Genomic DNA, 12,095 nt, shown 5'->3' with positions numbered 1-12,095 from the left:
ATTGGAAGAATCAACATTGTGAAAATGACTCTACTACCCAAAGCAATCTACAGATTCAATGCAATCCCTATCAAACTATCAATGGCATTTTTCACAGAACTAGAAAGAAAAATTTCACAATTTGTATGGAAACACAAAAGACTCCGAATAGCCAAAGCAATCTTGAGAAAGAAAATCAGAGCTGGAGGAATCAGGCTCCCTGACTTCAGACTATACTACAAAGCTACAGTAATCAAGACACTATGGTAGTGGCACAAAAACAGAAATATAGATCAATGGAACAGGACAGAAAGCCCAGAGATAAACCCACGCACATATGGTCACCTTATTTTTGATAAAGGAGGCAAAAACATACAATGGAGAAAAGAGAGCCTCTTCAATAAGTGGTGCTGGGAAAACTGGACAGCTACATGTAAAAGAATGAAATGAGAACACTCCGTAACACCATACACAAAAATAAACTCCAAATGGATTAAAAACCTAAATGTAAGGCCAGACACTATAAAACTCTTAGAGGAAAAGAAAGGCAGAACACTCTATGACAGAAATCACAGCAATATCCTTTTTGACCCACCTCCTAAAGAAATGGACATAAAAACAAAAATAAACAAATGGGACCTAATGAAACTTAAAAGCTTTTGCACAGCAAAAGAAAACATAAACAAGACGAAAAGATAACCCTCAGAATGGGAGAAAATATTTGCAGATGAAGCAACTGACAAAGGATTAATCTCCAAAATTTACAAGCAGCTCATGCAGCTCAATATCAGAAAAACAAACAACCCAATCCAAAAATGGGCAGAAGACCTAAATCGACATTTCTCCAAAGAAGATATACAGACTGCCAACAAACACATGAAAGGATGCTCAACATCACTAATCATTAGACAAATGCAAATTAAAACTACAATGAGGGGCTTCCCTGGTGGCGCAGTGGTTGAGAGTCAGCCTGACAATGCAGGGGACACGGGTCCTGCCCTGGTCTGGGAAGCTCCCACATGACGCGGAACGGCTGGGCCTGTGAGCCATGGCCGCTGAGGCTGTGTGTCTGGAGCCTGTGCTCCACGACGGGAGAGGCCACAACAGTGAGAGGCCCGCGTACCACAAAAAAAAAAAAAAAAAACTACAATGAGGTATCACCTCATACCAGTCAGAATGGTCATCATCAAAAACTCTACAAACAGTAAATGCTGGAGAGGGTATGGAGAAAAAGGAACCCTCTTGCAGTGTCGGTAGGAATGTAAATTGATACAGCCATTATGGAGAACAGTATGGAGGTTGCTTAGAAAACTAAAAATAGAACTACCATATGACCCAGCAATTCCATTACTGCACATATACCCTGAGAAAACCGTAATTCAAAAAGTCATGTACCACAATGTTCATTGCAGCTCTATTTACAATAGCCAGGACATGGATGCAACCTAAGTGTCCATCAACAGATGAATGGATAAAGAAGATGTGGCACATATACACAATGGATTATTACTCAGCCATAAAAAGAAACGAAACTGAGTTATTTGTAGTGAGGTGGATAGACCTAGAGTCTGTCATACAGAGTGAAGTTAGTCAGAAAGAGAAAAACAAATACCGTATGCTAACACATATATATGGAATTAAAAAAAAAAAATAATGGCTCTGAAGAACCTAAGGGCAGGACAGGAATAAAGATGCAGATGTAGAGAATGGACTTGAGGACATGGGGAGGGTGAAGGGTAAGCTGGGACGAAGTGAGAGAGTGGCATGGACAGATATACACTACCAAATGTAAAACAGATAGCTAGTGGAAAGCAGCCGCATAGTACAGGGAGGTCAGCACGTTGCTCTGTGACCACCTAGAGGGGTGGAATAGGGAGGATGGGAGGGAGACACAAGAGGGAGGAGATATGGGGATATATGTATATGTATAGCTGATTCACTTTGTTATAAAGCAGAAACTAACACACCATTGTAAAGCAATTATACTCCAATAAAGATGTTAAAAAAAAGAGAAAACAATGAAACAGAAAGTAACAAGTGTGGACAAGGACATGGAGAAATAGGAACACTTGTGCATTGCTGGTAGGAATGAATAATGGTACAGCTGTGGAAAACAGTCTGGCAATTCCTCAAAAAATTAAATAGCGGCTCCCTTGGTGGCACAGTGGTTAAGAATCCACTTGCCAGTGCAGGGGACACGGGTTCGAGCCCTGGTCTGGGAAGATCTCACATGCCATGGAGCAACTAAGCCTGTGCGCCACAACTACTGAAGCCCGTATGCCACAAGTACTGAAGCCTGTGTGCCTCGAGCCTGTGCTCCACAGTAAGAGAAGCCACTGCAATGAGAAGCCATCGCACCACAACAAAGAGTAGCCCCCACTTGTGGCAACTAGAGAAAGACTGCACACAGCAACGGAAGACCCAATGCAGCCAATAAATAAATAAATAAATAAAATCTATTAAAAACAAAAATTAAACAGAATTACCATATGCTCCAGAAATTTGACTTCTGGGTATATAACTAAAAGAACTGAAAGCAGAAACTTGAACAGATATATCTACACCAAGGTTCATAGCAGCATTATTCACAGTAACCAAAAGGTAGAAACAACTCAAGTGTCCTTCAAAGTATGAATGGATACACAAAACATAGTATATACATACAACGGAGTATTATTCACCCTTAGAAAAAGAAGGAAATTCTGACATTTGGTACAACATGGATGAACCTTGAAGACAGTATGCTAAGTAAAACATCCAAACACAAAAGGACAAATACTACCTGATTCCACTCAGATGAGGTCCCTGGAGTAGTCAAATTCATAGAGACAAAGAAGAATGGTGTTTGCCAAGGGGTTAGCGGAGGGGGAAAGGAGGACTTAGTATTTAATGGAAACTGTGTTTCAGTTTGGGAAGAAGAAAAAGTCCTGGAGATGGATGGTGGTGGTATTTGCACAACACTGAGAATGTACTTAAATGTCATGGAGCTATACAATTAAAAATAGTTAAAATGGGGGATTCCCCTGGTGGTCCAGTGGTAAAGAATCCACCTTCCAACACAGGGGACATGGGTGAGATCCCTGGTCTGGGAACTAAGATCACACATGCTGCGGGGCAACTAAGCCCATGAGCCACAACTAGAGAGTCCACGTGCCACAAACTGCAGAGCCCATGCACTCTGGAGTCCATGCGCCACAACTACAGAGCCCACACACCCTGGAGCCCACGCACCACAACTTGAGAGAGAAAACCCACATGCCACAACTAGAGAGAAACCTGAGCAGACCGTGAACCATAATAGAATTTAAAAAAAAAGATCCCACATGCGTCAACAAAGATCCATGTGCCGAGTGCCACCAATAAGACCCAACACACAAACAAAAAAATAAATAATAAGGAAAATAAATTAATTAAATAAATATTTTAAAAAATAGTTAAAATGGGGCTTCCCTGGTGGCGCAGTGGTTGAGAGTCCGCCTGCCAATACAGGAGACACAGGTTCGTGCCCCGGTCCGGGAAGATCCCACATGCCATGGAGCGGCTGGGCCCGTGAGCCATGGCCGCTGAGCCTGCACGTCCGGAGCCTGTGCTCCACAACGGGAGAGGCCACAACAGTGAGAGGCCCGCGTACCGCAAAAATAAATAATAAAATAAAAATAAAATAAGTTAAAATGGTAAATTTTGTTATGTATATTTAATCACAATGTTAAAAAATTAACAATTTAAAAAACATTGATGGTTACCTCCAAGAAGTAAGATTATTTCCTTTTTAAAATCGTTTACTCTATTTTCAAAATGTTTTCATAATCTTTTATTATCATCTTAATAATAAAAGAAAAAACCTTCTTGTTTCATTGCTTTTTTCTTTGTTTGTTTCTTCATTTTTTTTTTGTTTGTTTGTTTTGTTTCATTGCTTTTTAAAAAACAATTTCAGGGCTTCCCTGGTGGCGCAGCAGTTGAGAGTCCGCCTGCCGATGCAGGGGACACGGGTTTGTGCCCCAGTCTGGGAGGATCCCACATGCTGCAGAGCGGCTAGGCCCGTGAGCCATGGCCACTGAGCCTGCGTGTCCGGAGCCTGTGCTCCGCAACGGGAGAGGCCACAACAGTGAGAGGCCCACGTACCGCAAAAAAAAAAAAAAAAAAATTTCAGCATTACACTTTGGCACTGTATCTTTTCTAGCCATATGTAGTTTTATTTTTTTTTTAATTTATTTAATTTATTTATTGGCCGCAATGGGTCTTCATTGCTGCGCGCAGGCTTTCTCTAGTTGGAGCGAGCGGGGGCTACTCTTCGTTGCGGTGTGTGGGTTTCTCACTACGGTGGCTTCTCTTGTTGCAGAGCATGGTCTCTAGGCACACGGACTTCAGTAGCTGTGGCACGCGGGCTCAGTAGTTGTGGCTCGCGGGCTCTAGAGAGCAGGCTCAGTAGTTGTGGCACACAGGCTTAGTTGCTCCGTGGTATGCGGGATCTTCCCAGACCAGGGCTCAATCCTGTGTCCCCTGCACTGTCAGGTGGATTCTTAACCACTGCACCACCAGGGAAACCCTTTACTTATGTTTTTATGCTAACTTTTTACCATTATATACGAAAAGGGCACAAAATTGAGAAATAGATATATAAAAGGAAAACAGATTTAAAGAGATGGCATGCTCACCATATAATGCATTAATTTTTAAAAAGCCATTATTTTCATCAGTGAATGTTATTCTCAGCTGCAATGGAAAGTAGTCCCTGATATATGGGAAATAAAACTATCAAATGTTTCCCTCTTACCTACCGATATATGCAGCTATGTCATAAGTATTATAAATTAAGCATAAACAAAATTTTAAATTATTTTATGAATTCTTAAAAATTGTGTCTTTTCCCTCATCCAATCCCAAAACAGACTCATACCCACAAAAAATAATAATACCCTAGACTCACCTCTGTCCTCTTCAGAGGAAACAAAGTCAATGGAAAGCATGGTTTTGAAACACCATCATCTTCTCTGTCTACTGTCCACCTGAGTCTCTCACAAATCTACCCAGCTAAAAACAAAAAAACAACACAAGCCAAAATTTGTATACAGGACCCGTACGTACAAGCAACTAAGTCTGATCCTACAATGACCCTAAGTGTTAGCAATTAAGCCTTTTTTTCTTAAAATAGAGTAACAACCACCAATAGTCTCTGAAAACTAGACTGTTCTTCACAGAAATACTAAGATGGAGAACATGGCACAGTCCAATTCTATTTTCACCAGAACCTTATCTTTACAGAGTAAACATATGTGTGAGAGTAACCTTTATACTCTCAGAAACATTCACAAACAAATCCACCAGCACTGTATTTAAGAAGGGCACAGCAATGTTCAGGACTGAGAAGCCTGTCAGAGTCAACAGCAGCAGTTACTCTTTTTAGATCTCTCTGTTTCAGGAAGCTCAACCACTCTAAACTTGTGAAACCAGACAAGAAAAGAAATCTGATATTACCCACTCATCCCGCAGCTCCACAGAAAGTCTGACTGGAGTTCCCCTTTAACAAATCAAAGGGAGAACACATATTAATGAGTCCAGTTTGAAAAAGGAAAAATCAAAAGAAAATAGAAGATGAGAATGAAGAGCTTTATCTACCTGTAGTCTCCTTTTTGGGTCACACAGAAGGAACGAAAAAATGAAAGTGGGGGTGGGGGCGGGTGGTGAGAGGAGAGGAAACTTGAAGCTATAGAAGACCATGAAGTTCTCAGTGGTCCACTAAATGAAATTTCAAAAATGTTCCAGGACCATCACTTGCTACTTAGATGCATCTACCTCTGTGACAAATATCCAATGAGACTAAAGTTCCTTTGACCATATAACTGCTCTCTTCTATGACTATATTTCCAGTCCTAAAGAAACACCATGGTACAGTAACAGAGCATAAGCTTTTAAACTCAGTTTTGAATCCTCACTCTGCCTTTTGCTGGCTGAAAGGATCAAGTTACTTAATGTTTGTGAAACTACTTTCCTTATCTAGAATAAAAGAAAGAAAACTGTTTCCTATTTCGTCTGAATATGAAAAAGACAATGAAAAAAAGTTGTATGAAATTTCAAACTCCATTTTCTTTCTTTTTTTTTTTTTTTTGCGGTATGCAGGCCTCTCACTGTTGTGGCCTCTCCCGTTGCGGAGCACAGGCTCCGGACGCGCAGGCCCGGCGGCCATGACTCACGGGCCCAGCCGCTCTGCGGCATGCGGGATCCTCCCGGACCGGGGCACAAACCCACGTCCCCTGCATCAGCAGGCAGACTCTCAACCACTGCGCCACCAGGCAAGCCCTCAAACTTCATTTTCAATGGAACTAGGAGACTTAAATCCATGTAATGAAAGGGCACACAGGACATCCCATGTGACACGGAAACTGACCCAGAATAATTTAACTGATCCAGACATATTCTAGTAAAATTGGACTTATTAAGCTTGGACTTCCAAAATAAGAAACAACTCCTTGGGGCAGCTGGTCAAAAAGAAAGAAATCAAGTCACCTATCAGAGGTAAATGCATTAATCTGGCTTCATACTTCTTCACAGTAATATACAATGCCATATATCAGTAGAATAAATCTTCAAAATTCTTAAAATATTGATACTTAAGAAAATAAAGTGTGAGCCAAGGATTTCATATCCAGCCTGGTATTCCTTCAAGTATAAAGACCACAGACTAATAGTTTTGAACACATTGGAACTCAGAAACTATTGTCCCCTTGAACCCAAAAGACAACTGGGGAAGCAAAGACAAAAGAACTGGCAACTGAATTCACTTCACTGTAGAACTAAGATTAAAACAAATATAAAGATTAAAGTGATAAGCCAAATGTAAATTTTATAATGTGTGATAATGTAAAAATGATACAACAAACAAAAATTATGACAGTGTAGGGGAGCAGTGAAAGATGGTAGGAGACACGGTAATGCCACTGCCTAGTGGCTGAGAATCAAAAGATATTTAAATTTGACAAAAAAGTAATAGACAGATAAGCATAGGTAACAATATGAAAATAAATACTAATAAGATAATATAATTGACTAACATCAAGCACAGAAGGGGACAGATAGGACAAGGAGGAAGACGGGTGCTAAACATCATTGCTCATAGTAGGAGTTTCTCTCCAACAAAAGAGAGGAGTAATGGCATTTAATTAAGTTATAATCAAAAAAGTTACTACTAGAAAAAGATACAAACAACTGTAAATATCAAAAAATAAAACATAAATTTTAAAAAGACCCCATAACAAGAGACTTAAAATTTTCTTAACAGAAAACATAAAATAGCATGACAGAACTCAGGCCAAACATATAAGCATAAATAAATAGGTCACATGAAAATGACTTAAAGAAAACCATAAAAACATATAATGGAACAGAATTTAAACCAAATATACCTATCATATCAATAATGAACTTAAATACAAAGTAAATAAACTTAATTCACCAATTTAAAATTTTTTCAGATGAGGCCATGAAGCAAAATTCAACTCATTCTCACCAAACTAGGAATAGAGGGGAACTTCCTCAACTTAATAAAGAACATCTAGAAGAAACCTACAGCTAACATCATACTTAATGGTGAGAAACTAGCTTTCCTGCTAAGATCAGGAACAAGGCAAGGATGTCCTCTCTCATCACTCCTTTTCAACATTGTACTGCAAGTTCTAGCTAATTTAGTAAGACCAAAAAAAAGGGGGAGGGGAGGTCAACAGATTGGGACAGAAGAAATAAAATTGTCTATGTAGAAAATTTTTAAAAAAAAGATGAAAAACTCTTGAAAACTGATAAGCAATTATAGCAAGGTGGCAGGACATAAGGTTAATATATAAAAGTCAATCACTTGCCTAGTGCCAGCAATAAGTAGAATTTGAAATTAAAAACAATATCATTTAGATTAGCACCCCCAAAATAAAAAACTTAGGAATAAATCTAACAAAATATGTACAAAATCTATTTGAGTAAAACTATAAAACTCTCATGAATGAAATTTTTAAAAACTAGATAAATGGAGAGATAGTCCATACTCCTGGAAAGGAAGACTCAGTATTGTCAAGATGTCAGTTCTTTCCAGCTCAGTCTAAGGAGTCAATTAAAGCTCAATCAAAATCACAGCAAGTTATTCTGTGGACATCAACAAACTGATTCTAAAGTTTATATGGAGAGGTAAAAGAACTAGAATAACCAACATGATATTGAAGGAGAAGGACAAAGTCAGAGAATAGACACTACCTGACTTCAAGATTTACTATAAAGCTATAGTACTCAAGACAGTGTGATACTGATTAAAGAATAAACAGACAGATCAACAGGACAGAATAAACAGCCCAGACAGACCCACATAAATACAGTTAGCTGGCCTTTAACAAAGGAGCAAACACAATACAATGGAGGGGAAAAAATACTCTTTTCAACAAATGATGCTGGAACAACTGAACACCCATATGCAAAAAATAAATCTAGATCCAGACCTCACACCTTCCACAAAAACTAGCTCAAATTGGCCTATAGAGCTAAATGTAAAATGCAAAACCATAAAACTCCTAGAAGATAACATAGGAGAAAATCTAAATGACATTGGGTATGGTGATGAGTTTTTAACACAACACCAAAGTCATGATCCATGAAAGAAATAATTGAGAAGCTAGACTCTGCTAAAATTTAGAACTTCTCTCTGTGAAAGACACTGTTAAAAGAATGAGAAGACAAGCCAGACACTGGGAGGAAATACTTGTAAAAAACATATCTAATAAAGGACTATTATCCAAAATATACAACCAACTCCTAAAATTTAACAGTAAGAAATGAACAGCTTGACTAAAAAATGGGCAAAAGACCTGAGCAGATACCTCACCAAAGAAAATATACAGATGGCAAATAAGCATATGAAAAGATGCTCGACATCATATGTCATTAGGGAATTAGAAATTAAAACAACAATGAGATATCACTAAACATCTATTAGAATAGCCAAAACCCAAAACACTGACAACACCAACTGCTGGTGAGGATGTAGAGAAATAGGAACATTCATTTATTGCTGGTGGGAATGCTAAATGGTACAATATTCTAGAAGACAGTTTGGTAGTTTCTTACAAAATTAAACATACTCTTACCATATGATCCAGCAATTGCACTCTTTAGTATATACTCAAATGAGTTGAAATGTTATATCCACACAAAAACCTGCACATGTATGCTTACAGCCACTTTATACAACATTACCAAAATTTGAAAGCAACCAAGACGTCCTTCAGTAGATAAATGGATAAACTGTGGTACATCTGTACAATGGAATATTATTCAGCACTAAAAAGAAATGAGCTATCAAGTCATGAAAAGACATGGAAGAACCTTAAATGTGTATTATTAAGTGAAAGAAGCCAATCTGAACAGACTACATATTGTATGATTCTAACATTATGACTTTCTGGAAAAGACAAAACTATGGAGACAATGAAAGAATCAGTTGTTACCAAGGATTGGTGAGAGGAATGAATGAATAGGCAGAGCACAGAATATTTTTAGGGTAGTAAAACTATTCTGTATGGTACTATAATGGTGGACACGTGTCATTATACATTTATCAAAACCCACAGAATGTACAAAACCAAGAGTGTACTGTAATGTAAACTAAGGACTTTGGGTAAGAATCACGTGTCACTGACAGGATATCCCAGGACAGCATAAGAAGTAACACTGATTCTGCAACAATGTGGACACCACTGTTTCAAGTCAAAACAAAAATATTTCAGGAATTCCCTAACAGTCCACTGGTCAGGACTCCATGCTTTCACTGCCAAGGGCGAAAGTTCAATCCCTGGTCAGGGAACTAAGATCCCGCAAACTACGCAGTGCGACCAAATTTAAAATATATATATATATATATATATATATATATATATATATATATATATATATATATATATATATATTTTTATGGCCCATGAATTAGCCATATACAGCTCTTTTGGTCTTGTTTTCTTCTTCATCCCCTCTTTCACTGGGGAGTATAAGTCAAGAATTCTTTTATTTGTAAAATTATCATTAAAAAAATAGTAACAATTCAACATAGTGATCCTGAGTAATGCCTCCTGATCTGAGCATTAAACCACATCAGTTTTAGAGCCAGAAACCAACCACGTCCTGAAATACACACACTGAGAGGTCATTTCATTCAAGGTTCCCAAAATTTCAGTCACTTGGGTGCCCTCTTTTCTGTTTCTACAATAGCTACAGACCAAGTGTACTATTTACTATAAATCTAATCACTTTCTGGCTGAAAATAAGATTATGTAAAAGAAGAGTTCTTGTTCCCGGAGCTAGTGGTACCGTAGCTGACTGGCTTCAGCCTCAAGCCCTGCGTGAATTACCCACCCCAGTGGGCACAGACGCACCCGTGAAGGCTGAACACCTCTTTCGGAAGCAGCTGCATCTGCTTCAAGAAGGATGTCAAGGACAGGACTTCTCATCCTGAGCTCCTAGGAAAGTACAGCTTTGAGCCCACACAGGAAGTCAAGCTCTTCCAACCATACCCCCAAGAACTTCCTATGCCAGGAGCAGAGAAGCAGTGACCACTGGGTTTGCCTGTGACTTGAGGACTGCTCAGAACCATCCTCACCAACCACTAATCCTGGGGAGGGCAGGGTACGCATAGGGAGACATTTCCCTCATTTAGTTTCTATTAAAGATCTTGGCTGCAATACCAAAAAAAGGGAGCTATCAGTACCATAAACAGAAATCCAGTATCACCAGTCATAAATTAAAAGCAAATCTAAAAACAGATAACAATGAAAAAAATAATCCAGTAGGGCTTCCCTGGTGGCGCAGTGGTTGACAGTCTGCCTGCTGATGCAGGGGACACAGGTTCGAGCCCTGGTCTGGGAAGATCCCACATGCCATGGAGCAACTGGGCCCGTGAACCACAACTACTGAGCCTGCTCATCTGGAGCCTGTGCTCCGCAGCGAGAGGATGCGATAGTGAGAGGCCCATGCACTGCAATGAAGAGTGGCCCCTGCTCGCCGCAACTGGAGAAAGCCCTCGCACAGAAACGAAGACCCAACACAGCCAAAAATAAATAAATTAATTTAAAAAAATCCAGTAATAACTTTTAGGAAGAAACACTTAAACTGAATGTTAACAAGTGTCTCAAATGAGTAATGAACTTGGCTTCTCTGCAGGGAGAGCGTTCAATTCCTGCTTTCTTCAACCTCTAAAACTCCAGCTTTCCCGATCCACTGGGGGTCCAGAAGCAGCTTGATATCTGCAAACAAAGTATCATCAGACCAAAACTAGAAAACTCAGGCTCTACTCCTGGCTGTAGGACCCTGGGCAAGCCATTCTACCCCCGCACACCTGTTTCCTGTCAGTGAACTGGGACTAATAACACCTCCCATCGCTACTTCACAGGGCTGTTGTTCATTGTGAGGATCAATTCATGCTTTTATAAACCATAAAGCCCACACACACAAAAGGTGGTGCTGCAGAGAGGAGTAGCAACAGATTAATCGATACATGTAAAATATTTAACCAACATTAAGGGCTTTATGAAGAATAAGAGCAGCAACAGCATTTTAAAAAATCCAACCAGTGAATGACCTCACACACTAATAAGCTTGATGTGTTACAGATGCAGTAGGACCCGAGTCCACCAACAATTCTTGCAAGCATTTTTCCCTATTAGTTCTGGGCTTTCCTCATTTAGACCCTGAGAACTTTGTGCAATAGTCAAGTCCTCCTCCAACTCCAAGCCAAGATGGGTGACTGTTAGGGCCAGGGCCAGGCTAAGGAATCAATAAAGCCGTTAATGCTCAAATGAAGAGACGTTCCTTCAGCCATCACTCTCTGCATACAAACTGAGCTCTTCGGGAGGAAGTGTGGAACTCCAGCTGCCCGGAGGAGATGCGATTGCAGGGGAGCTGCACTCAGAACCAGTAACCAGAACCAGGAAAAACAAGCTTCTGATGTCCCCCCAGAGATAAAAGGGGACACTGAATCCAGAGAAAAGAGGGGACCACTATCCTTGATGGAGAGGAAACCTGATTTAGTCCGAAGCAAGAGGGCTTTTCTAACCTGGGTGGCAATAGCACTGCCCACGTTCACCCACGAGTCC

The 12,095-nt window shown here is 39.8% G+C and overlaps 1 protein-coding gene across 1 annotated transcript in view; it reads right to left on the bottom strand.

Moving 5' to 3' along the window:
* Window positions 1-12,095, bottom strand: part of LDLRAD4 (low density lipoprotein receptor class A domain containing 4) — a 310,369-nt gene that overhangs the window by 211,191 nt on the left and 87,083 nt on the right.

Source organism: Pseudorca crassidens, chromosome 12, assembly GCF_039906515.1.
Source record: "Pseudorca crassidens isolate mPseCra1 chromosome 12, mPseCra1.hap1, whole genome shotgun sequence".
Lineage (NCBI taxonomy): Eukaryota > Metazoa > Chordata > Mammalia > Artiodactyla > Delphinidae > Pseudorca > Pseudorca crassidens.
Note: the sequence above shows the minus strand (reverse complement) of the source record. Positions and strands in the feature narration are given on the sequence as shown.